We start from the raw sequence: 27,866 nt of genomic DNA, 5'->3' as shown, positions 1-27,866 counted from the left end.
GTAACGCCCCAACTTGGGTATGTTAGGGAGCACTGCATCTCTCCTCCTCCACCTGGACCAGACAATAGGGGGCGGGTCTTATCGGACTAATGACTAGCCTCATAGACCAACACGTGTCTTTTTCAGTGTGTTTTGTCCTCACTTAGACACTTCTTGAGAAAACTTCCCAGAATGTCACCCATCCCAAGAATACTCCAAGCCAATCACGCTTAACTATGGAGTTCTTATGGGAAGGCTCCCGAAAAGAAAGGTGCACCTTGTTGATATGGGTAGTAAAGTCTAATCCTTTTAAGTCTTTCTTCCGTGGGGTATCACAATACCATTCCTCCAAATTCCCTATAAATAGGATATCCTTAGTTCATTTTTCATAAAAAATTTCAAAGAAGGAATTGAAGGATAAATGAGGAAAAAGATACAGTGAGGGACGGAGAATTTTTACATACTTAAAATTCTCATTCTTCCATTCTTTCCCAACTCACTTTAGGAATTCGTCTTAGACCTTGTTAAAGGAATAGATTAGTGTAAGTGGGTTGGATTGTGACACCCTGATTTTTTAACCGTTTTTTTCTTCTTCTTTTTATATAATCATACATCTCTAATACCATAATATCATCATCAAAGTCAATAAAGTGGAAAAACATACTACCTAATCCTTATGTACAATACCAAAGTTCTAAATTTCTATATACATATAAATCATCTTTTTTATCTGTATATTACTAAAATTATACCCTGAATGGATAACTGTATATCATGAATTAACCTCGCATGATTTGGGTTGTGCGGCTCGTGAGCTGGACTTAACTCTGGCTAGTCTACCAAGTTGAGTCAAACATGACATAACAACGCACGATTGTCCACCCAACCTAGTTCGCCCATCCTACTCTCCGCAAGACTTCTCGGGTCGGCACACAATGGGTATTATGCTCTCCGCAACACTTCGGGGCTAATCGGCCTCTGAACCAACACTTTCTGAATAGTGTGATTGCACTATCGGCTATCACCAATCTGGTCTACCCATTCTGCTCTCCGCAACACTTCTTGGGTCGGCACACAGGGGTTACACTGTCTGATCTGGCGAGCTAGCTACGGTACCATACTCTGAACAAACCTAGTCCATTAGGGATTTTGATATCATATAGTACATTTCATATAATATATAACTAAAACATATCTTATTTCATATTTTTGCATAAGATATGTCATATCATAATTTTTGAATAAACTATTATATATGTATAAATCTGTTCACGGCATCTAGGCTAGCAAAATAATTACGACATCTGGGCCGGCTGAATATCATAATATACTGAAAATATAATTTTTGTACTGTTTATAGTTTTTCTAAAAATTGTTGTCAAATCATGCTTGTACTGTGAATTCATAAAATATTCTGACATACCATTATTTATAGTAAAATTTATACTCATGTCGCACACAAGTGAGTACTACTCTGTAATATATTATCTAGTTTGGGAAAACATATTTTGCTGACAAAATAATATTAAATCTACTTTCAAAGTTTCCTCAGTTCAACATCAGTATTCCCAAAAACTATACTAAATCATATATAAATTTTTGAATCAAATATTGTATATTCAATAATTAATTTTCTGAAAATATCTGACTTAAACTATCCCCTTACCTAACTTACTGAGAGGCCTGCTAACAACTCTAAATCCACGTCCCACGGCATTCGAAGCTCAAAACCCTAAAATTACATTTTCCCCAAATTAATCAACTCAACCCTCAGAATATTTCTCATTTAGCATTTTCTAGGCCCTATATACTCCAAATAAACAATTAAACCCTAAAATACCTTACTTACCTTAGTTTTGGAGTAGTGTCTCGGAACCCCCGATCGCGATTCCACTTCAATTAAGTTGAAGAGAATCCTCCCTAGATCCTCATATTGGTTTTTGATCGTCGAATGGGACTTAAATGGAGCCGAAATTGAAGAGAGAAGGGAGGGAGTTCCATATAAGAGAGAAGGAGAGAGAGAGAAAGAAAGAGATATTAGGATTTGATTTAACAAAAATGGCTTGCGGGTTCTTCTTTAATTTCAGCACTATAGAGAAAATCGTCAACGGTTTTCTGCACCCCTCACAAAACCATTGACGGTTTGGGTTTTTAACTCGCCTTTTTTACCGTTTTACCTATAACTGGCCCATAGTAAATACAAAACCGTCAACGATCTTTTTGGTCTCCTACCAAACCGTCGACGGTTTGATCTACACCAAACCAAAAACCTTCTTTTCTTGAATTATGATGCTTGTAGAGACCTGGAAATATTGAATTAATGAGAAAGTAAAACGTCGACGGTTTTGTGGGAGACCAAAAAAATCTTCGACGGTTTTGTATTTACTATGGGCCAGTTACAAGTAAAACGGTAAAAAGGGCGGGTTAAAAACCCAAACCGTCGACCATTTTGTGAGGGGTGCAGAAAATCATTGACGATTTTCTCTGCAGTGCTGAAATTAAAGAAGAACTCGCAAGCCATTATACATATATTCCTTATTAGTATATACACACACCCTTATATATATCAACATATTAATATTATTATTACATAATGATTTAATTATTTAATTATTTAATTTTTATTTTTATTTTTTTACTCTTCCATGCATATAATTTTTGGGGTCGTTACATATCCTACTTGCCTTAGATGTAACAAGAGGCACGTGGGAGAATGCTAAGCCGAAATGAATGTCTGTCATCAGTGAGGTAGGCCTAGTCACATAGCACGAGACTATCGTGCGCTGCCTAGCTACGCACCCGCTCCTAGACAATTTCGGGGAAAGAACCAAGCACCCCGAGGCAGCCAATAGAGAAACATCGCCTAGGTGTGGGTTTATGTACTTACACCAGGAGATGCAGAGACTGCAGGTGATGTGGTGACATGTATTATTGTTATGTTTTCAATTAAAGTTGTTGTTTTGTTTGATTTAGAAGCAACACATTCTTTCGTATCTATGGGGTTTATCAAACTGTGTGGGGGTAGAAACTCAATTATTAGACATCAAATTATCTGTGGCCACACCGACAAGAACAGTAGTGGGATGTAAGAAGGTGCTTAAAGGCTATCTAGTGAATATTCAGCGAAGAATGTTACCAACCAATTTAGTAGTGTTTGATATGCATGGGTTTGACGTTACTTTGGGAATGGATTGGCTAGCCGCCAACTATGCCAATATTGATTGTTACAAGAAAGAGGTAGTATTCGCACTGTTGGGGAGTAGGAGTATAGGTTTGTTAGGTCAACTGTGCGCTCCTCACCACAGATATTGTCAGCTATTCAGGCAAGAAAGTTACTCCTGGAGGTATGTCAAGGGTACTTATCCTACATGAAGGAAGCACCAAGGGGAGACTTAAAGATTGAAGATATTCCAGTGGTATGGAAGTTCTCAAATGTATTCCCAGAGGATTTACCTAGGTTACCTCTCGACTATGAAATCGAATTTGCTATTGATTTATTACCATGGATGGCACCAATCTCTAAGACTCCCTGCAGAATGACTCTAGTAGAGTTGAAGGAATTGAAAGAGCAATTGTAGGAATTACTGGATAAGAGGTTCATTAGATCCAGTGTGTCACCCTAGGGCGCACCAGTTTTGTTTCTTAAAAAGAAGGACAAGTCGATGAGGATGTGTATCGACTATCGGAAAATAAATAAAGTGACGATTAAGAATAAATACCTGCAACCTCAAATTGATGGTTTTTTTTTTACCAACTCTAGGGAACACAAGTTTATTCTAAGATTGACCTTTGATATGAGCATCATCAGGTGAAATTCAAGGTAGAAGATGCTCCAAAGACTACTTTCCGAACCAAGTATGGCCATTATGAGTTTTTGGTTATGCCTTTCGGACTGACCAATGCACTTGCGGTATTTATGGACCTGATGAACAGGGTATTCCATGAATACCTGGATTAGTTTGTGGTGGGGTTTATAGATGATATTTAGGTTTATTCGAGGAATCTCGAGGAGCACGAAAATCATTTAAGGCTGGTACTTCAGTTGCTAAGGGAAAAGAAGCTTTATGCTAAACTCAGGAAATGTGAATTCTAGCTGGATAAAGTTGCATTCCTTGGACACATGATATCCAGGGATGGTGTTTTCGTATACCTGAGTAAACTAGAGGTGATAGTGGAATGGGCGAGACCGAGGAATGTTTAGGAGGTCAGAAGTTTCTTGGGTCTGACAGGATACTACCGGCGATTTGTGGAGGGATTTTCTAAAATATCAGGTCCTCTTAAATGGTTGATGAGGAAGAATGTAAAGTTTGAGTGGATAGATGAATGTGAACGAAGTTTTCAGGAATTAAAGCAGCGACTCATCACTGCTCCAATTTTGACTATTCCATTAGGAATGGTGGATTTGTAATTTATAGTGATGTGTCTCAGAAAGGATTGGGGTGTGTTTTGATGCAACAGGGAAAAGTGGTGGCTTGTGCTTCTCAGAAACTCAAGGAGTATGAGATGAACTACCCCACGCATGATTTGGAATTGGCGGCAATGGTCTACACATTAAAAATCTGAAGGCATTACCTGTATGGTGGAAGGTGTGAAATTTTCACAGATCATAAAAGTTTGAAATATTTTTTTATGCAGAAGGAGCTAAATTTAAGGTAGAGAATATGGCTAGAGTTAATTAAGGACTATGACTGCACTATCAGCTATCACCTAGGGAAAGCTAATGTGGTTGCCGATGCCTTGAGCCGGAAGTCAAGGAGTGCATCAGTATCAGTAATGGTAACCCAACATTAGATCATTATGGATCTAGAAAGGCTTGGTGTGGAACTAGTAAAGGGAATTTATCAAGCATTCATTGCGAGTTTGGTAATTCAGCCCACTTTATTGAAGAGGATTAAGACTGCTCAAATGAAAGACACAAAATTGATAAAATTATGGGTACGGTATAGAGTGGACTGAGGGAGATTTTAATGTTTCATATGATGAAATTTTGAGATTTTGTACCAAATTATATGTACCTGATGATGATGATATTAAAAGAATTATTTTGGAGAAGGCACATCGTTCCCTTTACACTATACACTCAGGAAGCACTAAAATGTATAAAGATCTGCGATAATCCTTCTGGTAAAGTAATATGAAAAGAGAAATTGCCTAATACGTAAAGCAGTACTTGACATGTCAGCAGGTAAAGGCTAAGCATCAGAGACCTACATGACTATTGCAACCACTTCACATTCCCGAATGGAAGTGGAAGCACATTTCTATGAACTTCCTCATGGGGTTGCCACCAGCACTGCATGGGCAAAACGCCATATGGGTAGTAGTAGGCCGATTGACAAAAACTCCCTATTTTCTTCCAGTTAAGGCTAACTACTCCATGAATAGGTTAGCAGAATTGTATATTTAGGAGATAGTTAAACTTTATGGCATGCCAGTGTTCATGATATCATATCGGGACCCATGGTTCACATCTCAGTTCTAGAATAGCTTACAGAGGGCAATGGGATCCTAGCTGACATTTAGCACAACATTTCACCCCCAAATGATGGACAATGTAATAACCCGAACTCAGAAAAATAAAAGAAAATAAATAAAAGGTAAAAGGGGGGAAATAAAAGAAAGGGGAAAAGAGATTTAAAAGGGTATCAAGTAGGGCCTCGTCGACGAACATCCTTCTGGGTTTCGTAGATAAGTGCACGTGTCTCTTCGACAAATGTTCTTCTTAGCTTCGTCGATGAACCCACGTGTCTTGTCGACGAAGGCTTGGTTATAAATAGGTCATAGAACCCCTTTTCCGTGAATTTCTCTCTCCTTTCTCATTCTCTCTCTCTAGGTTTCAGTTTCTATACTTATTTTCTTCGAATCCGGCCGGATTTAGCTCAATTAGATGATCGGAAGCTACCATGAGATTCCTGGGAAGATTCTCTACAACATAAGCGAAGCAGATTTTCAGTTTGGAGTACTTGGGCAGTACTCCAAAATCAGGGTAAGTAGGGTATTTTTAAGTTTTACTATTATTGCAGAATATATAGGGCCTAGGGAATGATAAAATAGTATTCTATTGAAGTTTGGGTCGATAAAGTTGGGTTTTTGAATTAGGGTTCGGGTGAGTACCGCATGCGACGTTTCAGGATTTTCATGGGCGTAATTTAGGAAACTAGGTAAGGGGAAAACGTTATAGCAGCTTTTTTTAATTAATTTTTGAATTGGTTAATTTCGAGTATAAAATTATATATATAGTATAATTATTTGAATGGGTAGACTTTTAGATCAAAATTATTTTAATTAAATATATGGTATTTGGGGAAAAATTCATGTGGCATGAAAATAACTTATATAAATAAATGGTTGTGAGTACTGCTTGATTAAGATTAGTATTTGTATGTGGCTACTGATTGGGTTATAAATTCAACCTGGTTGTGAAAACTGTTCAGCTGTGAAAATTATTGGATTGCTAATACTGTGATAAATGCATTGATGTGCCTGGATGATTTGTTGTGCTATGGGTGTGTTTTGTGCTATAGTTCATGTAAATTGCGATATAGCGTTGGCAGTGGTAAGAGGAGGTCGTTATATGGGCATTTATATTAAGGGAGTAAAACATTGATAGTGGAATGAGGAGTTTATTTTATCGATTTACTATGAACGAGATTGTGTGCGTGGATTTGTAACTTGTGTGGTTGTGGTGCCTGTGTGGGCCACGGTGTTTTATGTGAAGATGTTAGTCCTGTGTGGACCGTGTATTCTGTGTGGTGTTAGTCTTGTGTGAACCAGTCCTATGTGGACTGTGTGTTTTGTATGGATGAGAGTCCTGTGTGTGCTGTATTTTCCTGTGTGGATATGGACCCTATGTTGGTGTGGATGAAGATTGTGTGTATATCCTGTGTGGATTGATTATGGTATGTGTATACATGTGGATCTTTGTGAAATGATTAGCATTTGGATTCATTTAACTTTAATTACATAAGTATTTATGGTAAAGTAAACTTTTCCACTGAGGGCTTGCTAAGAAAAGCGAGTGCCCTGGTAATTATCTTTGGGTATTAAAGCAGAGGGAAGCTACTTGTATTGGAGGGTATGCTTCCCTATTCTCTGAGAATTTACCTAGATACATAACCCAAGGGCTTACTGAGTAAAGTGAGTGCCCTAGCATTAGTGTTAAAGCAGAGGGAAGCTACTTGTATGGGTAGGAAATCTTCCCTATTCTTGGGAATTATCAGTAAAAAAATAATTATGAACGTGTCTATGATATCAGATATTTGTGATGTTATTAATGATGTGACTTCTCAGCTTCTATGTTATTGGTTATCAGACAATTATATTTGGTATGTATTAAACTCTCTGCCACACACTGTTATAGATTTTTCTTCCTTACAGAGAGGTGTTTCACCCCTTTGAATTATTATTCTTTTCAAGTCCTTCAGATGATTGAGCTTAGACAGCTCTAGGGCAGTAGTTGTGAGTGGATAAAAGAACAGGTTTATATAGAGTTTTATGTTAAAATTGTTCCTAGTTATGTAATAGAGGATTTGGTATACTCTTTTATGGATTGTATATATATGTATATAGAACTTTGGTATTATGTTTGAGGTTATTTATTAAATTCCGCTGCATGAATGGTATCAAAGACACCTTATTAGTCTTATAACACCTTGGGCTCCACTTGGCGAGTTCAGGGCGTTACAAGTTGGTATGAGAGCTTTAGGTTATATATTCTGCAGACTTTAGGAGGATTAATACCAAAATATAGGTTTGAGTTGGATAAGAATAGGAATGGGTAGGTTAGGGTATTGATAGGGATTTGAGTTTTGTTTCGTAGCCTAGAGGTAAAAATCCCTTGACGGACTTCTATGATTTTCTGAATCAGTCGATGGTTTCAGAAAACCACGGTAAATCCATCGAAGGTGATGTTTCCAAGTAGAGAGATTGAAACTTGGAATTTGAATTTGGAGGTTAAGATGATTGTGGATAACTGGATATTGGATGTTTAATTGAGAATTTGGATGTTAATTTGGTTATCTGTTTCATGATTTTGTTAGAAATGTTAAGATGTAGAAATTTTAAACTTGCCTTTGTTATATATATTCTAAAAAATATATAAATACCCCCTCCATAACTCAGGTTAGTAACTTTGATTAACTCAAAATTTCTCTTTAATCTTTTGTTAATCAAAGTTCCCTCAAACCATTTTTATTGCAAAAAATTTCTTCTTTGGGGCAAAATTTTTTAAACTAAACTCTCTTTCCATCCATTCATTTCAAAATCATTTTGTAAGAGAGTATATTTGTTTTGGGCAATTATTTTTGTATTTACATGCTATACTCTCACATACTACTTATTTTTGAAAATCAATTTTTGAGAATATAGCTTGGGTTTCTCCCGATTATTTTAATAATAAATATTTTTCAGGAGAAATTATTTATTTCACAAACATTTTCTTGGACTTAAAATCCTAAATTCTCCAAACACTTTTATTTGTGAAAAATCTTTGTTGGAGAACATATTTCTCATTCATATATATTTCATATATATTATTTGTGCAAAAATTATTGAAAGAGCAAAACCTTAGGTTCTCCTATATTATTATTGAAATATCTTTTTGGAGAAAACTTTTTATTAGGGTTTAAATATAGTTAAGCACCCTTACTCTACTAAGCATATTTCATATTATATTAGAGTGCATGTATTTTGAGCTTTATTGTGTACATTTCTGCTTATATTTTAGAAGCATTATTATAAGTACAAAAATGTTTTTAGTGAATCGGTTGGGTTCAGCTCGGAATTGAACTAGGGTGTCTCAACCCCGTAAGTGAAACAGGTTCGGTTCAGCCCGAAAATTGAATTGGGGAGTCTCAGCCTGTAAGTGAGACTAGTTCGGCTCAGCCTAGTAATTGAGCTGGGGTTTTCCTCGCCCCATAAGGAGAGGATGTAAAAGGCTTCTGCTCCGCCCGTTTAAGTAAGTGGGGTTAGTGGAATCCTTGGGGGGGGGGGGGGGGTTGCCCAAGGCGGGGATGTAGGTAGTATTAGCCGAACCTTTTTAACAAATTTGTGTGTCATTCTCTCTCTATCTTATTTAAATTCCTATACTTAAATTTCAGCATGTGTATGAATGTTTGTTTAATGTCATAATTATTTGCATACACGCATTTGATTTAAATAAGATATACTACGCATGTGTATGTTTACTTTCACTTTTAAAATTATTTTACATACACGCATATACATTAAATAAGACATGATGTGCGGTGAATCAGCATAAATGTTTAATTTAGTCGAAAAGTTTTTAAAATCCAATTCATCCCCCCTCTTGAGATCACACCAATTCCAACAGTATTGAGGCCAACCTTGTATATAAGTACCCATCATCCACTCAATTTTTTCAATGTGAGACAATCTCACAGGTAAAATTCTCAACAAGTTCTTGCCAAGTCGAGTTTTTGAACTGCTTGTGAGCAACTTGATTCGTTTGCAACTCTAGTTACACATGCATGCAAAGATGGGGAAAAGGAAACTTAACATACAAAATGACATGCTCTACAACAAAATATGAAAGAATAAGCTTCTGAATTACTTTATTATCCTAAATTTTTTTATATTTTATTTTATTTTTCAAAATTTTCAAGCATTTTGTGGGATTTTCTACAATTTTTAATTTTTCTGAAAATTTTGGGAATTTCTTAATTTTAGGTTGATTTTGAAAATTTTATGACTTTTATTGTTTCTAATATTTCCTAGTTTTTTTCTTTTTATGTTTACTATTTTTTGGTATTTTTTATAAACAAAAATAATAATAATAACAAAGAAAATGTTTTGTGGGGAATACGAACAACAATAATAACATCAATGGAAATGTCCGTTGGGATCTTTCAAGATAGTAATAACAACAACATCATCCTAAGAGGAAATAGAATACATTATTATAAAAATAAAAATAAAAATAGTAATAGAACAAGAAGTATTAATAATACTAATAATATTATAAAAAGATAATAAAATAATTATAACAACGATCATTTAAAAACAATAAAAATAACAACAATAATAATAAAACAATGGCAAAAAATAAAAATAATAATTATCAATACAATAAATAAAATAAGGAAAATATAATACTACACTAATAATTATTATAAAATAATAACAATAATAAGACAACAACAAAAATCTCCAAAGTAAACAAAATCAAAAACAAAGAAAAGGAAAAAGTTTAATCATCGCCAAAACTAAGGTGGAGAGAGAGAGAGAGAGAGAGAGAGAGAGAGTGATAACGACCACAGTAGCAGGTGTTTTTCATAGGGGGATTCGAGTATCCTCACCAATTCTTGTAGTGCCCTTCCCGAGGTAGTTTGATGGGGAGAAATGGGTACCTTGCAAGAAAAGATAGAGACAAGTATGTTGAGTGCATGTCGCCTGATTCAAACTTTCCGTAGATAATCTCATATTCATTGATCAACATCAAATCACAAGAGTAAAAATCAATTGCGACCGACACATGTTATTTTTTATCTTTTAAATTCTTAATAAAACAATATTTTTTTGCCTCCTTTTCTTTTAAAATGTAATCAAAAGAATTTTTTTTTTTTAAACAAAAACCTCAATTTTATTGATAGCCCTCACTTATGGTGGAGGAATACTGTAATTACAAGCATGACACATAAGATAAACAAATTACTTGCAAAAGAATGTCAATTACCTGCAAACATAAATCAGAGGAAAATAGAGAAAAACCAAATGATGAAAATTAAAGACGGAGGTTTGGAATACTCATTTTTTTTTTTATCAGTAAAGGTAAATGTATTGATTAAAGTACGTATATACAACATACACTGGGCATCTGCAAGTTTCATCTTATCCATACGAATGAAACCTCTTATTTTACTTGGCAGCACATTCCCTACAAAATATCTTCTCATGTTACTTCCCTCGCCTTGACGAGTCAATAAATCTACCACCTAATTACCTTATCTAAATTGGTGCTTTACAGAAAGCTAAAGACCTTGAAACTCCTCCTCTAACAATTCTAAAAAGCCCCATAAGTACCAGAAGGAACAAATTTCATACGTGAGTCATCCCACCACCAATTTCGAGTCGCTTTCAATACAAATATTCTAATATCCTAACTCTTTATAGAGTCGAACACCACTAGTACAAGTCCGCAACTCTGCTTCATTGTTAATACTTGACTCAAATTTTTTAGAAAAAACGATCTTAATATTACCCGATGAGTCGTAGATAATACCACCACCATCATAAGAACCCGAATTTCCTCAACAAGATCTATCTATATTTGGCTTCAAGTCAAATCAAAACAGCATCATTTTATTTTTATTTTTCCTTTTGGAGATGCCGCACTAGTCCTTGCTCTCATAAATATATTGAGTCTTGAAGAATAAATGAGGAAATAAAATCTTAGGAAAGGGAATTATTTTTTTTTAAAATCTAATTTTAATGCCAGCTGTGCACCACACTATCCAAACAAAAGTAGGATGTGTGGAGAAGATACAAACTAATAATCAATAATTAATTTATAAATATTTAGAAGCCAGGGAGAGAATCTTTGAGGCCCAAAGAAAGAGAGCCTCACAAAGTTTAGGAGGCGGAGATATAAACTAATAATCAATAATTAATTTATAAATATTTAGAAGCTAGGGAGAGAATCTTTGAGGCCCAAAGAAAGAGAGCCTCACAAAGTTTAGGAGGCGGTTCCACCAAACTTCACGAGCATATCAATTCACAACTTACATTTGGGTCGATCTTCTCGGCCTTACATATGTGCTTACGTTGACATGCACCCACGCCAACCCTGGCCAAGCATATTATCTATTTATTTATTTTTTACTTTTTCCTACCCTTCGCACACTTCCAAAAGGATAAATATTGTTTGGCCCATCACAAGTTGACCATGATATGGACCACATATGAAACCCATTAATCATAAAATGAGTTAATCTTTATTAAAGTGAGAGACATGACTTAACGTTAAAAAGTTAGGTGTACTTCCAAGAGAAGGGTAAATTGAGTTTTAAAAATTTTCTTTACAATCCCTTGTTTTATAAGTTCCTTTAATTAAGAGTTAGCTCCTTTTTCAATTTGAGTTAATTTACAATTGCACTCTTCAAACACAACAACTTCACAAGTGTAATTGATATTCAATCCAATCAATGAAGTTAACTTGATATCACAAAAATAGAAAATTCAACCAAATTTCCAAAATTCAAATATCGATATCAAATAAATATCTTGGTTTTAAGTATGTAACCAACCCATATATTAATGAGTTTTGGTATTAATCAATCAACGTATTCCTTTGTGGTTTCCGCAATAATATTGATTAATCAACGTACTCCCTTACAATTTCCACAATTCCCAAAAACAAATTAATATCCAGCAATTCAAATAAGCATCTACGCAGTTTATATGTGCTGTAATTTAAAGAGAATAGGGAAGAGAGTGACACCAAGGTTTTTACGAGGTTCGGTTATACTCGCCTACGCCCTCGCCTTAGGCAACACACCAAAGGATTCTACTATACCACTCCTTTATGGGCAAAGCAAACCTTTACAACACTCTTTCAATAGGATAAAGTTCTCCTCTCCAATCGATACCCCACGCTCGGTACAACGATTCAACAACCTGAACTACAAAAAAACAAGAAATAAGAACAAATTCTTGTGTACAAAGACATTCTCACAATAGAGCTGATTTGTACAAGTTAGAACACTAATATACTTCAAATTTAAATATCAATAGAGAATGAATTTAAAGCTTGAGAAATTAATCACCGAGTTCTTCTTTAGATTGAATGAAACTTAGTATGAGCACAAGAACTGAGTGGTTGTATCAGCAAGAATTCAGCAGAACTTCAGTAAAAGTGAGTGAGCAAGAAAGTTTTGAGAATTAGAGACTTTGATTGCTTGATTACTTGTGGTTGTTGTTATAAAAATCCTTTGGTCTCCCATGTATTTATAGAGTTCTAAAAGTAATTCTTTGTTACCTAAGTTTACTTGGAGTATTTCCCAAGTATTTTACAAAATTTGGAACCTAAGCAAACATTTTTGAAAACTTTTCAACGTTGCTTTATTTCAAAAATTACGAATGTCAATCGCCTGACCAAAAGGTGTCTGTCGCTTATCACGTTAAAAACTCAGTGTATTTCAAAAGTCAGTGCTCTGTCAGTCGCCTGACAATGTTCTTTTAGTCACCTAACTACTGTCAGTCACCTAAGAATGTTTTATGAGGCGCCTGTCACAGTTCTGTTTGCCTTTCTTAAAAACCATATAATTTGTCAGTCGCCTAATGAAACCTCGTCAGTTGCTTGAGCATGCATTTTAACTGTTTTTATGATTTTGTTTCTGAAAACTCTTTTAGCTTTTAATCTTGGAATCTTTGATTTGAAATTTGAAAAATATATTTCCTATGGTTTTAAAAATAGTTCTCTAGGTCTGTAATCATTCCTAAACAGTTTCAAAGTATCCATATTGATTTTAAATTGAAGTACGTACATAAGACTTTCCTTAAGACTTAAACTCTTTAAGTGTGAAGTCCTCATGTGTAACAACCCAAATTTAAAATGAAATTTAAATAATAAGGAAAGGGAAATGGAAACTGGAAACAGAAGGAGGTCGTAGACTTCGTCGACGAACACAGGACTTCATCGATGAGAAAATATCGAGAGAGGTTCTGAGGCAGCCTGAATTTCGTTGACAAATACAGGATCTTGTCGATGAAATTTGTGAAGGACTCATCGACGAAGGTCGGGCTCGTCGACGAAATCCTGTTTTATAAGAATGAAAAAATCCGGGAGAAATATCATTTTGTACGAAGCCTCTCCCTCTCCTCTCTCTCTCTCTCTCTACGGTTCTCTCTCCCTTCTCTCTACGTTTTCGGCCCCACCAGTCGTCAGATCGACGATCCGAAGTCACCACGACCCTCCTGGCAGAGTTCTCTCCAAATCTACTAGAGCGGATCGTGGGAGAAAGCTAGTTGGAAATCATCCCAGAGTTGAGGTAAGGCTTTTTAAGCCATATTTGGTCTTACGCTAGTTATAAGAAATGTTGTGCGCATGAAAATACTGAAGTTTAATAATGGGGGTTTTCAGTTTCGGAGTATTGGTCAGGGAACCCCTCAGGTGTTAAACTTGAATGCTTTTGGGTGAAAGCTTTCTACCCAATATTTGGGTTTTTGGTAGTTGAGGAAAATATTGTATGTTTCGAAATACTGAACTTTAATTCTGAGATTTTTCATTTTCAGGATGTTGAGTTAGGAACCCTGCGGGTGCGGAGCAGTTTTATTAGGGGCTTTCTAGGAATCAGGTAAGGGGATAAACTAAGCTAGTACTGTTTTGGAAAATGCTTATATATATATATATATATATATATATAGTTATCATTTGATTTATGTAAAATGTATATGATTATATATATATGTCATATATTTGCAAAATATTGTGAAAATGATCGTATGTTGAATATGTGGAAAATTTACTATGTGGCATGAGTAAAAATGTTGTGAAATGCTGTTTTCTGGGAATGTGGATGATATGGATTTTTATGATGGAAAACCGGCGTACGGGATGAGATGTTTTACATATATATATATATATATATATATATATATATGTGTGTGTGTGTGTGTGTGTGTGTGTGTGTGTGTGTGTGTGTGTGGATGTGATTTGCCGGCGTACGGGCCGTGCTAGGTGATTTGCTGGCGTACGGGCCGAGTTATGTGGTTTGCCAGCGTATGGGTTGTGCTATGTGATTTGTTGGCGTACGGGCCGTGCTATGTGGTTTGCCAGTGTACGGGCTGTGCTATGTGATTTGCTAGCGTACGGGCCGTGCTATGTTAAAATGTGTAATACCGGCGTACGGGCCAATGATTTTCACGATACACGTATATATATGTAAATGATATGATCGATGTGAAAATGATTGATATGAGATATCTATGTATCACGTTTTCGTATATGTATATGATATCAGGACCTAGTTGGCTTGGTTTAGGCTAGCACTAGCACGGTACCGTTGCTATGTGTCCATAGTCCTCGTGATCATGATATCTGTGTTAACGCCGCTGTACGAAGTGGTGTGAGATTGGATGGTCGATGTGGTTATGTTCGAGGAGTGTGCTATTATTGCCCCTGGTGTACGGACCAGTCTGGGTAGACCCATCGGACCTACAGACTAGACTATCGACTTGGCAGTGGTCGGCCAACCATTGTCAGGTCTCGCCTTCGGACCACACAACCCAGTCATGTGGGGGTAATACATGACAACAGTCAGCTAACCTACCAAGATTGTTTTATGTTATTATTATTAGTATGACATGAGTTGAGATATGTTTTGAAAATGCAGTATGTTCTACCATGTTGATTTACATATATATGTTTTCCTAGATTTGATGAAACAGTACTAAATGTGTTATATATGATATATGTTGAACACGAATTACTCATGTTGCCACACACTAGTATTAGTTTATTTCCCTTACTGAGAGGTGTCTCACCCCTAAATCTTATACATTTTTAAGAAGTCCCTGATAGGAGAGCGGGAAAAGCCCCGCTGATCTAGAGCAGTGTTTGCCCTCTTTGGAAGGGTAAGTTTTTGGTAGGGACAATTAGGATTTTTGTGGGAGTTGTCCTTAGATTTATTTTTGGGATGTATATATACTGAGAGATAGTGTTTGTAGTACTTTGGTATGATGTATTGCACCTTATGACGAGATGTATATGATTTTATACTTTCTGTTGCGTAGGCTTCTACTGTATGTTCTGATGTATCCCTAGTACCCACGGGTCTAGGTGGATTGTGACCTACTGAGTTGTGATGTTTGATTTTGGTATTATTATATAATATATATATATATATATATATATATATATATATATATATGTGTGTGTGTGTGTGTGAAAAATGAGCGGGTCGTGACATCATGTATATCTTACTTTGAGTCCATCTTGACTTTGAGCTTCAGAAGTCTTTAAGCTTTTATAAGATTTGACAAATTTGATCTGTTGAGCTTTCTTTTGATCACTTGTTTGGAATGTAGGCTATCAATGCACTCTTGATCTTGAACTCTAATACTTAATACCTGAAACATCATCACTTTAACTAAAACACGTTAAATTCCCTTGATTTGTTATCATCAAAATAAGATTCGTAAGCCTTGTTAGGCTAACAAGTGTGCTTCCTAATTATGTGAGTCTTGCAGTATTTTTTGTAACTCTAAATAATAATACAACATCTTTTGATTAGTGGATTTTAAATTTTATATAAAAAATAATTTTTTACAATTCTTCTTTCACTTGAATGAATTCAAATATTAATGTGACATTTTATAATTAATAGATTCTAAATCTAATATGGAGAAACTGTTATTTACAATTTTTTCTTTTTAATTTTACATTACAAATAAAATGAGAAAGTATTGTAAGAAACGATTTCTCAACATAAAACTTGGAATCCACCAATGGAATAATTATTGGGGATTCGAATGATGGATAAGAAACTTCTACTTGCATTGCATTATTTCATCCATACACTGAAATTAATATCATTTGAGGTTATTTAGAATTATACACAAAAGATCAATTTTTGAATCTTTCTTAGTCTTATATCTCTTACACCTAGGAGTAGGGGTGTAATCAGTTCAGTGCGGTCTAATTATGGGCCAAACTGAAAATTGAATCGAAAATTTTGATTTTTGAACTTTTCAAATCGAAACTGAAACCAAATCCCATGGATAACCAAATATTCGATAGTTCGATTTTGATTTTTTTTAATTTTAACTGATTTTTAAAATATTTAATAATTATTTTTGGAAGGTAGTGGTGCAGTACAGTTGTGCTGCCTGCGCAAAGGGCAGAGGTGAGGCGAGGAGACTGAGAGAGTTTGAGAGAGAATCAAATTAGCGTCACAGAGATACTGAGAGAGATTGAGGGCATGGGATACGGAGAGAGAAGACGATTGATTGAGACTCTGAGAGAGTGAGAGTCGAGAGACGGAGAGAGATTGAGAGTCTAAGAAAGAGGCAGATCGGCATTGGCGAATGTTGTGAAATAATAATGCCTCTTACAACAATGCTCAACGGAATAACAATATTATTGTAAAGGATCAAACACACACTTGCAACAATCTAAATGATGAATACATAATACTTCCACAACCATAACGACATAAAGAAAACAATTAACAACACCACGAATTATGTGGTTCGGCAAAACCTACATCCACGGGAACAATCGGTAAGAGTTTCACTATAAAGATCAAAGATACACATTACAATTGATTACAATGATCTTCTCTCATTCTTTTGCCCTCTTTTTTTATCAAAATATATGCAGAAGAACATATATAACAATCCATCAGAGGTTTCCCTTCGAATACCCAACCATCCCAACATTCCAATTCAAAATTTGAATTTTTCCTCGCAGCCCCAGAGCACTTGTTGATGAGCACAAGGCACTCGTTGACGAAAGAGAGAAGGCCACTTGCTGACTAGTACGGTCACTCGTCAATGAGTCTTAGAATTTCTACAATTTTCTAGCTCTCGGTATCTACTCGTAGATGAGCACAGGGCACTCATCAACGAGTCATTGATGCACAGCACAAAGTCTTCATCCATATGCTTTTCTTCCATTGTTTATGAACCCCAAGAATTATAAGAGCCACACACAAATACAATAATCTCCACCTTGGCGATTATACGCCCCTTAGGAAAACCTGAAAAACATATCTAATTTCTCCACTATGTACTTAGAACGTTCGGTTGAGACTGTCTTCATTTCTAGTACTTGGAGACATGCACCAAGTCCAATTAACGCTGCTTGAACTTGTGATAGCAGCTTCAACTTCTACCATCAACCCTGATGCAGTTGTAGATGCAACACTTGAAGACTTCACCCTAGACTTTCAACAAGAACTTTCCACAACAGAAAACATAAAAACTGCTACAAGCCTTATATCACCAAAGCCCCCTGCATAGTCTTCAACAAAATTAACAACTGACGGTTTACTCTGTTGCCTACTGAAACAGCCCATTGCACAATAATAGGGTATCTTTGACATATCCCAGACATCACAGCCCGTCCTTGGGTACCGAGCAGTAGACATTCCATATTGATTTTTCGCAGAACCCCTTTAAGATAGCAAACCAAGTCTCCCTACGGTTCCATCCATAAAGTCAACCTGAGATAACACTAATCTCCTTATAACCCTGTCAGCAAAACTACCCTAAGATAATACCAATCTCCTTATAGTTTTGTCTGTGCAAATTAGCAAACCAAGACCCATATTGGTCGTACCCAACACATTCATGTCAAAACCTTTCAACAGAGTTCTCAACTGATTAACCTCAATTAAAGCATTTCTAGCCAATACATCCCTTTGCCATGCATTGCAATTTGAAAAATAGTGGAAATATTGTTGCTGGTAGTAATGGATACATGAAACACCAGAATTTCAAATTTCTACCCGAGTGGTGATCTGACAATGCACATGGGCCCACAATGATCCTAGTGGTCTCCCGAGCTGAAACTCCCTGCAATATGAACAACGTCATCTCTGCCCTGAGTTTGTTGCTCCACTTGCATCACATGCCTATTCATAACATGATACTATTGACCTGAGATAGAACTCCATACATTTTGCCCTGAGTCCCTAACTCCAACTGAATAACATGATTGCTACTGCCGTAGTTTTCTGTAATTTGTTTCTCTTCCTTTACCTACGTACGCTGCACCATGACTTTATCACCAAAAGTCATGTCCTTGATCAACCCTGTGTTTGCTATAGAATCAACTAGCTTGTACCCACCTTTATTGTACCCCAGAAAATTGTATTGTCCGAACATCATACCAAGCCTAGATCCTCCACCACTAGAATATTGCACCAGTGGACATCCACTCGCAACCGAGTAGTCTATCGTAAAATCTTCCCATAATTCACCTGCAATTTTCCTATCTAGCGATACTTTTGGCAATCGATCACACGTGAAACATGCCATACTTACTGACTTCACCAAGAAGTACCATGCAAGCCTTGCATATGATATATCCTGCTTACAAAACTCTTTGAACAAAACCAGCGTACTCAGTCCCAATGTTTGACTTGAGAATCTCTTTCTCGATCTAGTTCTTCACCTCAGCCACTGCATGAAGTACATCAAGACCCTTCGTGATAAATTCACAAAATATATATACGTCTATCCCCTAATGCTATAAGCATTGGTTCCCAAACATTTAAAAACATGTAGTCACCCATATGCTTTAACTGCATATGCCACAAGATATCCCACTCAGATTCAATAGTTGCAACTCCACCTACAACTGTAACATCCTGTAGTGCATAGATATTTCTCGCTACTTTTTCTCCTTTCATCACTATAGAGTGTCCTTCACACACTTTCATTTCTCGACTTTCGAACTTAAAACAATATCCATTACAGTCTAAAGTAGTCAATGAAATAACACTCTTCCTTAGACTCGGTTCATGGTTTACATCACATATAGTTCTTACAACATCATCATATATTTTGATTTTGACATTTCTAATAACAAATATTTTGCATGAAATATCATTTTCCATCAAAATACAACTAGCATAAAATAACTTGTAGATGTCAAACCATTTTCTAGGATAAAAGCATCTAGTATCTAAGATCCAAGAATCATCCCTGAGGCACTCCGAACCCGATGAAACCTATAGCATGTCGTTATCACTACATTTTGAATCTTCTTCCACTACACTTGTAGATTTTGATGAACCCTTAGACATATATCGGCATTCTAGTTTTCGCCAAAACTAATGCTGGAGAATCCTCCTTTATGACGGGATACAACACATCATTAGTTAAACAAAATAGAATGATTGCTCCCAATTCATTCCAATTCGCTGCATCCATGCTATCCAGTTGAATCTGTATAAAACTTTCACCATGCCTTGCTGCACCACGAGATCTTCCACTACAGAGGCCATACAACACGCTCTAATACCAATTGTTGTGAAATAATAGCGCCTCTTACAATAATGTACATCGAAATAACAATATTGTTGTAAAGGATCAAACACACACTCGCAACAATCTAAATGATGAATATTGAATACTTCCACAACCATAGCAACATAAAGAAAACAATAAAAGACACCAAGAATTACGTGGTTCGGCAAAGCCTACATCCACGGGAGCAATTGGTAAGAGTTTCACTATAAAGATCAAAGATACACAATGTAATTGATTATAATGATCTTCTCTCCTTCTCTTACCCTCTCTTTTTATCGAAATATGTCTAGAAGAACATATATAACAACCCCTCAGAAGGTTCCCTCCGAATACCCAATTGTCACAATGTTCCAATTCAAAATTTGAATTTTTCCTTGCAGCCCCAGGGCACTCATTGACAAGAAAGAGAAGGCCACTCGTTGACTAGTATGGCCACTCGTTGACTAGTCTCAAAACTTCTACAATTTTCTGGCTCTTGGTATCTACTTGTCGACGAGTCACTGCTGCACAACACAAAGTCTTCATCCATATGCTTTTCTTTCTTTATTTATGAACCCCAACAAGTATAAGAGCCACCCACACATACAACAGTGAGTTGCAAATAGCACTAGATATAGAGTAGTGAAATCTGAAGACTAAAATGAAAGTATGAAACATTGAAACCTTAGTCCCCGTCTTAGCCCAAATATATATATATATATATATATATATATGAAGTAATTATATTAATTTATATGTATATTTTTTTTAATTAAATTGATTTTTTCAATTTTTTGGTTTGGTTATATTTTGAAATTGAAATCGAAACTAAAATATAAAATATAAATTCTCGTAAATCGATGCCAAAATTGAAAATTGAAAAATTGAATCGCTTGTGATTTCGGTCTGGTTTCGGTTCAGTTTTCAATTTTTCAGTAATTTTTGTACACCCCTACCTAGGAGGTCTTCCTTTACTAGCATCCCCCCCCCCCACCCAAAAGAACTCCATTCGGACTATGCACGTTAATTATTTATTTATAAAATAATTATCTTTATCTTTTATTTATAATTTAATTAATTTTTTAATATTTATCAGCTATGTTTTAAGATGTTAAGAAAGGTATGTACCAAAGCATAAAATAATATAACTAATTATAGGTTACTTAAAAGATAATTATCCAACATAATACCAAAGAAACAAACTGATACAGTCAAACATGAATTAATTACAAGTTAGTTATACATATTACTCTATCAATGGTTATAATTAGTCATAAGATTTGTAATATTGACCATAAGTCATTATACAAAATATGCTTTAGCAAATTTTTTTATTAAAGCTTAAGATTTATTAGAATATTTTAGACTATTGAATAAGTATTTATGAATTACTAATAATTTAGTTGTAATAAATTTATTTGTCTGTTTTAATTAAATAAAGGCCATTAGCCTTAGAGACTATGTGAGCTTAATTGCATTATTTTGATGATAACAACTCATTAGTAGTTTTAGGTTAACTTATCTTTGCATGATAAGTTAAGAATAAACACAAATGTAAAGATTAAGTAAATTAGCAATAGGTTAGATATCATCAAAAAGGGGGAAAATGTTAGCCTTGTTGGCAATAATATCATATTTATGTGTTTTGATGATATTAACCTATTTGTATGTTCCTAGTATTTTCCTATCTTTGTAGTTATGGTTAGTAGAGGTACAAGTGGCAAATGCTTGAAGTATCGAGTGAGAGGCAAAGATCGAATTGAGTAGGCGTCAAGAAGGAAATATAAAATGGACACTACTCAGAAGGACCCAAGCACAACTGGATGTTTTATAATTGTTGAATTATTTGTAATAGGTTCAATTTGTAACTCTTATGTTTTGTTTCTGTATGATTTCTAAGCAAGAGTTGATCAAAGCACATGATACTAGGACATATGAGTTTATAAGATTACACTAAAGACGTAAACACAAACTCACATTTCATGGTTTTCAAAGTTAAACTTAAAGAGTTTGTTAAATGAATCCTAAACTCAAACATGGTTTTCAAAGGGATAAGTTTTTAATATCTTGGTTTTACAAACATTTTCATACTTGGTCCCAAATGTGTCAAAACGAATCTTATGTCCTAAAACTTCAAAGAAGTAAAGTATATTTTCATAGAAAGGGCATAATGGCATATAAGATATCAAAAGAGTTTTCAAATGTGTTTTTATTAACAAGATATCTTATACTCAAAGGGAAACTCACTTGGACAAGTTTTGAACTTCATTAGACTTAATATCTTTCCTATATTTTGTCCAAAAAATGTTTTAAGTGTTGAAAGGTTTTTTTGAACAAGGAAAAACAGTGTGTGAGTTTCAGCCCCAGAACACTTGTTGACGAATACAGGGGATTTGTTGACTAGTATGTGAAGGGGACTCATCGATGTACACTGGGTACTCATCGACGAAAAGATCCCAAGAGCACTTGAAATTGCAAAGGTGACTTGTTGACGGATATAGGGGATTCGTCAACTGGTGTGTGAAGGTGACTCGTCGACATACATAAGGGAATCATCGACGAAGAGACACCGAGACCCACATGAGACTTGCAGAGTCTCATTGATGAGAATAGGCACTCGTCGACTAGTGTGTATGTGGGGCTCGTTGACATGTATGTGGACTCGTCAACGAGTTGTCTCTAGCCCAACGTCCTAACGAACAGAAAATGACTAGTTTTGCTTGGGGATTGCTCCCAACAACTATTTAACGGCTATTAGGGGCTTTGGGCTATAAATACAAGTTTCTAAACTTGTTTAGGAGGGTTTTTTATTAATATTGATCATATTTGTGAGAAATATCTTTAAATCTAAAAACCTAACACATTGCACCTTGCATATAGTTCATATTCACAAAGTGCTCAAACTCTTTTATCCTCTAAATCTTGTTTGAATCATTTCTTGAGAGAATTGTATGAGGTTTGAGTTGTAAATCATATTTGCTCATTGTAAGGACCGTTCTTTGTAATCTTCCATCTTCTTATGAAAGGTTCTTTGTGAACCAAATTGTAAGGTTATTTGTGAACCGAATCGGTAAAGGCTCTTTGTGAGCGGTAGGGATTTGTTCCCGAGTTTGTAAGGCTTGCTCTGCCAAGGAAGGAGCGATTATAGTGGATTATGGAATGCTTGACTTGGTATTAAGACGTGGACGTAGGCTGGGTGCCAAACCATGTTAAAAACTCGATGTTAAGCTTCTCTCTCCCTACTCTTTATTATTTATCTTATGCATGATTTAAATTCCATATATTGTGATATAATTGTTTGAATCTTTTCAAGTATTTTGTTTTGAAGAGAGAATTTTTCAATACACGAAAAGAGTCTTTCATCCCCCCCCCCTCTCTGACTATATTTTATATTCGCTACGGGGCATATCGTATATACTCTTGGGCTACGACACTTAACAAAGGCTATTAAATATTTTTATATTGCATGATGTTTACTTTTCAATTAATATTAGTATAAAGTTGTTTTAAAAATGAAAAGTAAACATTAAAATAGGAGAATTTATCATACACACACTTACATACGTAGTTAAAAATTATTTATGTATGTACAAATAAAAGTGAAAAGACCGACAATCTCAAGTCTATAAATTTTAAATTTTAATTTTGGTAATTTGAACTAAAAATTTTATATTAACATAATCCAACCAAATATTAATTTTTTTTTTTAAAAAATATTGGAAATAGCTCACGTATATCCACATAAGGTCGCTTTTGTTATGAATTGATATGAAAAGTTAAAGATAGAAATTACTTACATCATTTTGTTTGGATTGCTTTTGTCTAAATTATACGTGTTTGTATAGATAATATTTAACTAATTTATGAATTTCATTTAATCTAAATAAATACGTGTTTGTATACATTTAAATTGATTGTGCTTTACTCAACACCTTTATTTATTATATTTTACATCAAGATCTTCCATTATTATGTCTATTAATTAAATTATACTATATCCAAAAGTAAGAATTGTGTAAATTATTTTATTCAAAAACATATCTTCCTATTTTAAAAGTAATACAAAAAATTTCTAAAATAAAATAATTCAATTAAAATTAAATTAAATTAAATTATTATTATAAATTTTATTTTATATGAATTAATGTTTGAACCTAAATGAAGGAATTCCATTTGGTTAAAAATGAAATAGACTAACAGTATAATTATGTATAAAAGCACAAATAGTGTAAGTCATTTTGTATTCAGTTACAAAAATAAGCTTATTTTTTTTAAAGAAATACTAGAAACTCCTAAAAAATATAATTGTAAATCAATTTTATGGAGAAAAATATTCTTATTATTAAAAAGTAAATTTCTATTAAATCAATATTTCTAAAAAGATAAATTTCTATTCTAGATGTAGAAGTATGGATAATTTATCTTATTCAAAAAAATATTATTCTCTTTTGAAAATAAGATAAAATATCTTTTAAGAAAGTAAATTTTTATAATATATAGAAATAAAATTCAACTAAAATTAGATAAAATTATATTTAATATGTCTAAAAGCTAATGTTTGAATTTGAAAACATAAATAGTTAGTTAAAAAAATAAAAATTTGCTAACATTATTTATAGATATCTACATCTATATCATGCCATAATAATAAATGAATAAAATAAATCATTTTGAGGCAAAAAAATATCTCTATAATTTAAAAGAAACAAAAATTAAAAAAATAAAAATAAATTCAAGTAAAATTAGATAGAATTACATTGGTAAAATTTATTTTAGATCTATTAAAGTTTAAACCTAAAAAGAAACTCTATTTTGGCCTATACACATATTATGTAAAAAATACCAATAGTGTAAATAAGTTTATAGACAAAATTATTATTATCTTTTAGAAGTAAGAAAAATATTTCTAAAAATAAAATAAAATAAAATAACATTAAATAAATCTATATTTAAAAAATTATTTTAAATAGGTCAAGACTTGAATCTTAAAAAATCCAGTTCATTCAAGAAATAAAAACAAATGGAATGATATTACAAATGTTAAATAAAATGTAAATCTAATATAAAATATTTAAATTCCTCTAATTTATTCTGAAATTATTGTGAAGTATATAACATCATTTGGATAAATAATATTTTTATCTTTGAAAGATATATTTTATAAATGAAACTGTAGACCAAAAAGTACCCTCCAAATAATAATTTTTAAATTTATTTAAAATATTAAAACTAATTAATTGATTATTGAGTAAACAATAAATAATAACAATTAATATTTTAGATAGCAAATCACAATTTAGAAATAATAAAGTTATTAATATTTCAATGGTCTCATGGGAAGAAGTCATGTATTGAAATTTTTATAAAATAAAAAATAATAAAAAATAAATAAAAACTAATAAAAAATATACTTATAAATTTGTTATCTATAATTTTATTTGAATGTTAAAATTCAATATTTTTATAATTCTAATTAGGATGTTCATATCATTTCGTATTTTGTATTAAAAAAAATTCTCAACCCAACATTTACATGCTTGATAATGGTATCTCATGGTGACGTTTGTATTTTATGATTAATTTTATAAATAACTTTGAATATTTACATTTATTTTTGTAAGCCTATTAAAATTTCATATTTCACATAATTTTAATTAAAATATTTCTATCATATTATATTTTATATTTTTAAAATTTCATGTCCTCATATGGCTAATAATAGTAGTTAGGGCGAGGCATGGTTTAGTAAAATTTATCCATACCCCCTAGGAAAATGGGAACTAAAATTTTGGTTTGGTTAACCGAACCATACCTCCTAAACTATTAATTGAACCGAAGTTTCAATTCGCTAGAAAATGAGAGCTGAAACTCAAACAACTTAAACGATTAATCAAAAATTCAATTAACTAGTTTTGGAACTAATATCCAACGGTTAACCAAACAGTTGGATCTACTTTAAAAGTTTAAAACACTAAATGTAACGCCCTGAACCCGAAACTGGGGTCCGAAGTATTATTTAAAAATAAATAAATCTTTGATACTAAATAATTATATAGCGAAAGACCTCAATATTTATATACCAGAGTACTAAAAACATTTTATTACAAGAATATCTCCAATAACAAATTTAAATACATTTTTAGAAATTTTAAGATAAATCATAAATAAAAAATTTAATTATTATTTTAAACTACTATTTCTAACCTCACCCACGCTTCCGCTGCGCTATTCTGATTACTGCCTCTTTCCACAGGGCATCTAAAAAATATTTGATAATGATGGAGTGAGACACTTCTCCGTACGATGGAATAAATTGTATTAGTGTAAGACTAATGAGTTTTAGTGTATACAAAATATAGTTGTTTGTTAATTAACATTAACTGAGAAAACACATGCAGACTGTACTCACACACACACATAAACATTTATAAGTGAGAGTTCCCGATGATAGGGGAGATTACATGCTCATACATGTAACGCTCTTTTGCTCTGATATCGTTTGTAACTTTGCTCTTTTAGTTGGGTGAGACTACAACTGATACTTATCAGGGTACTCACCTTACTCAGAAAACCCTCGGGTGGAGAGTTCTACCTCGCCGTAATTTGTTTATGTATTTTAATTCACATACATGTACTCACATACATTCAACATCAATCATACAACAGAATCCGCATACACTTACTTTTTTTTTTAAGAAGGGTGGTACCTCCATTTATTTGTTGATAACCCCTCACTTTTGGCGGAGGAATACCGTGGTTACAAGACAATCAATGGGAGATAACAAAAGACAACACGTTAAAAATCTCCCAAAGAACAACATCAACATCCAGCCAAAAACCGGAATACAAGACCAAACAAAACAAAACAAAACAGGACCTACAAAACAAACCTCATGCAACAAAACAAAAAAAAAATATAAATTACTTAGGGCATAAGATAAAACTAAAAGGAAAACAGCTAAACATACCTCATATAAGTCATACCCATCTTCTCCAATTTATACAAACCATTGCTAACTCTAAGGGGTTGACTACTATTTGTAAACAAACTATTCCTTCCCATAGCACCTTGTCGAGCCAAGGCATCTGCCACTTTGTTCCCTTCTCTATACCAATGATTTATCAAAAAATCTACTCCCTCCAATAAACCAATAAGTTGCTCCCAAAAATCCCACAAAGAGCACTTCCTTGCTCTTATCCAATTAACTACAATATTCGAATCACATTCAATATCGTTATAGGTATGTCCTAAATTTTTGCAAATCTTTATTCCCTTTAACACAGCTCTCAATTCAGCTTCATTATTTGAACAAGTACCAAAATATTTTGAAAAACCAATCACAAAAGAACCTGTATGGTTTCTAAGGATGCCACCACCACCCGCCGGCCCTAGGTTCCCCAGGATGCTCCCATCCAAATTTAGTTTCAACCTCCCTTGCCTCGGTTTTAACCATCTCACACTTTGCATATTTTTAATTCTTTTATTCACAATTTGCACTTCCAAATTCTGCAATATCCGAAAATCCGCATCCTTTAACTGAACCATTTCTATCATGTTTTTACTCAAAACCCCCACCCAATACTTAATGGAGAGCCACATATCACTACTACTCTCTAATTTTCCTCCCATTCTAGTCACACATCTTCTTCTCTACAACCTCCAAACTACTAAACAAGGAATCAAACCCATCAAAGAACCCAGTTGAGAGAACCTGGAAGCCCTATTAAATCACATTTGGAATCTTTCTTTCCAACTTTGTTGCCTAAGGAAAGGAACACCTACCTCCACCGAAACCTTTCTCCAAACCTTAGAAGCAAGGTCTCCCTTATTTAACACATGCTCCAAATCTTCTGATTGCCTTATCTCACAACAATTACACGTCGAAACAAGTGAAACCCCCACCCTTCTCACC

This window comes from Malania oleifera, chromosome 3, assembly GCF_029873635.1.
Source record: "Malania oleifera isolate guangnan ecotype guangnan chromosome 3, ASM2987363v1, whole genome shotgun sequence".
Taxonomy (NCBI): domain Eukaryota; kingdom Viridiplantae; phylum Streptophyta; class Magnoliopsida; order Santalales; family Ximeniaceae; genus Malania; species Malania oleifera.
Note: the sequence above shows the minus strand (reverse complement) of the source record.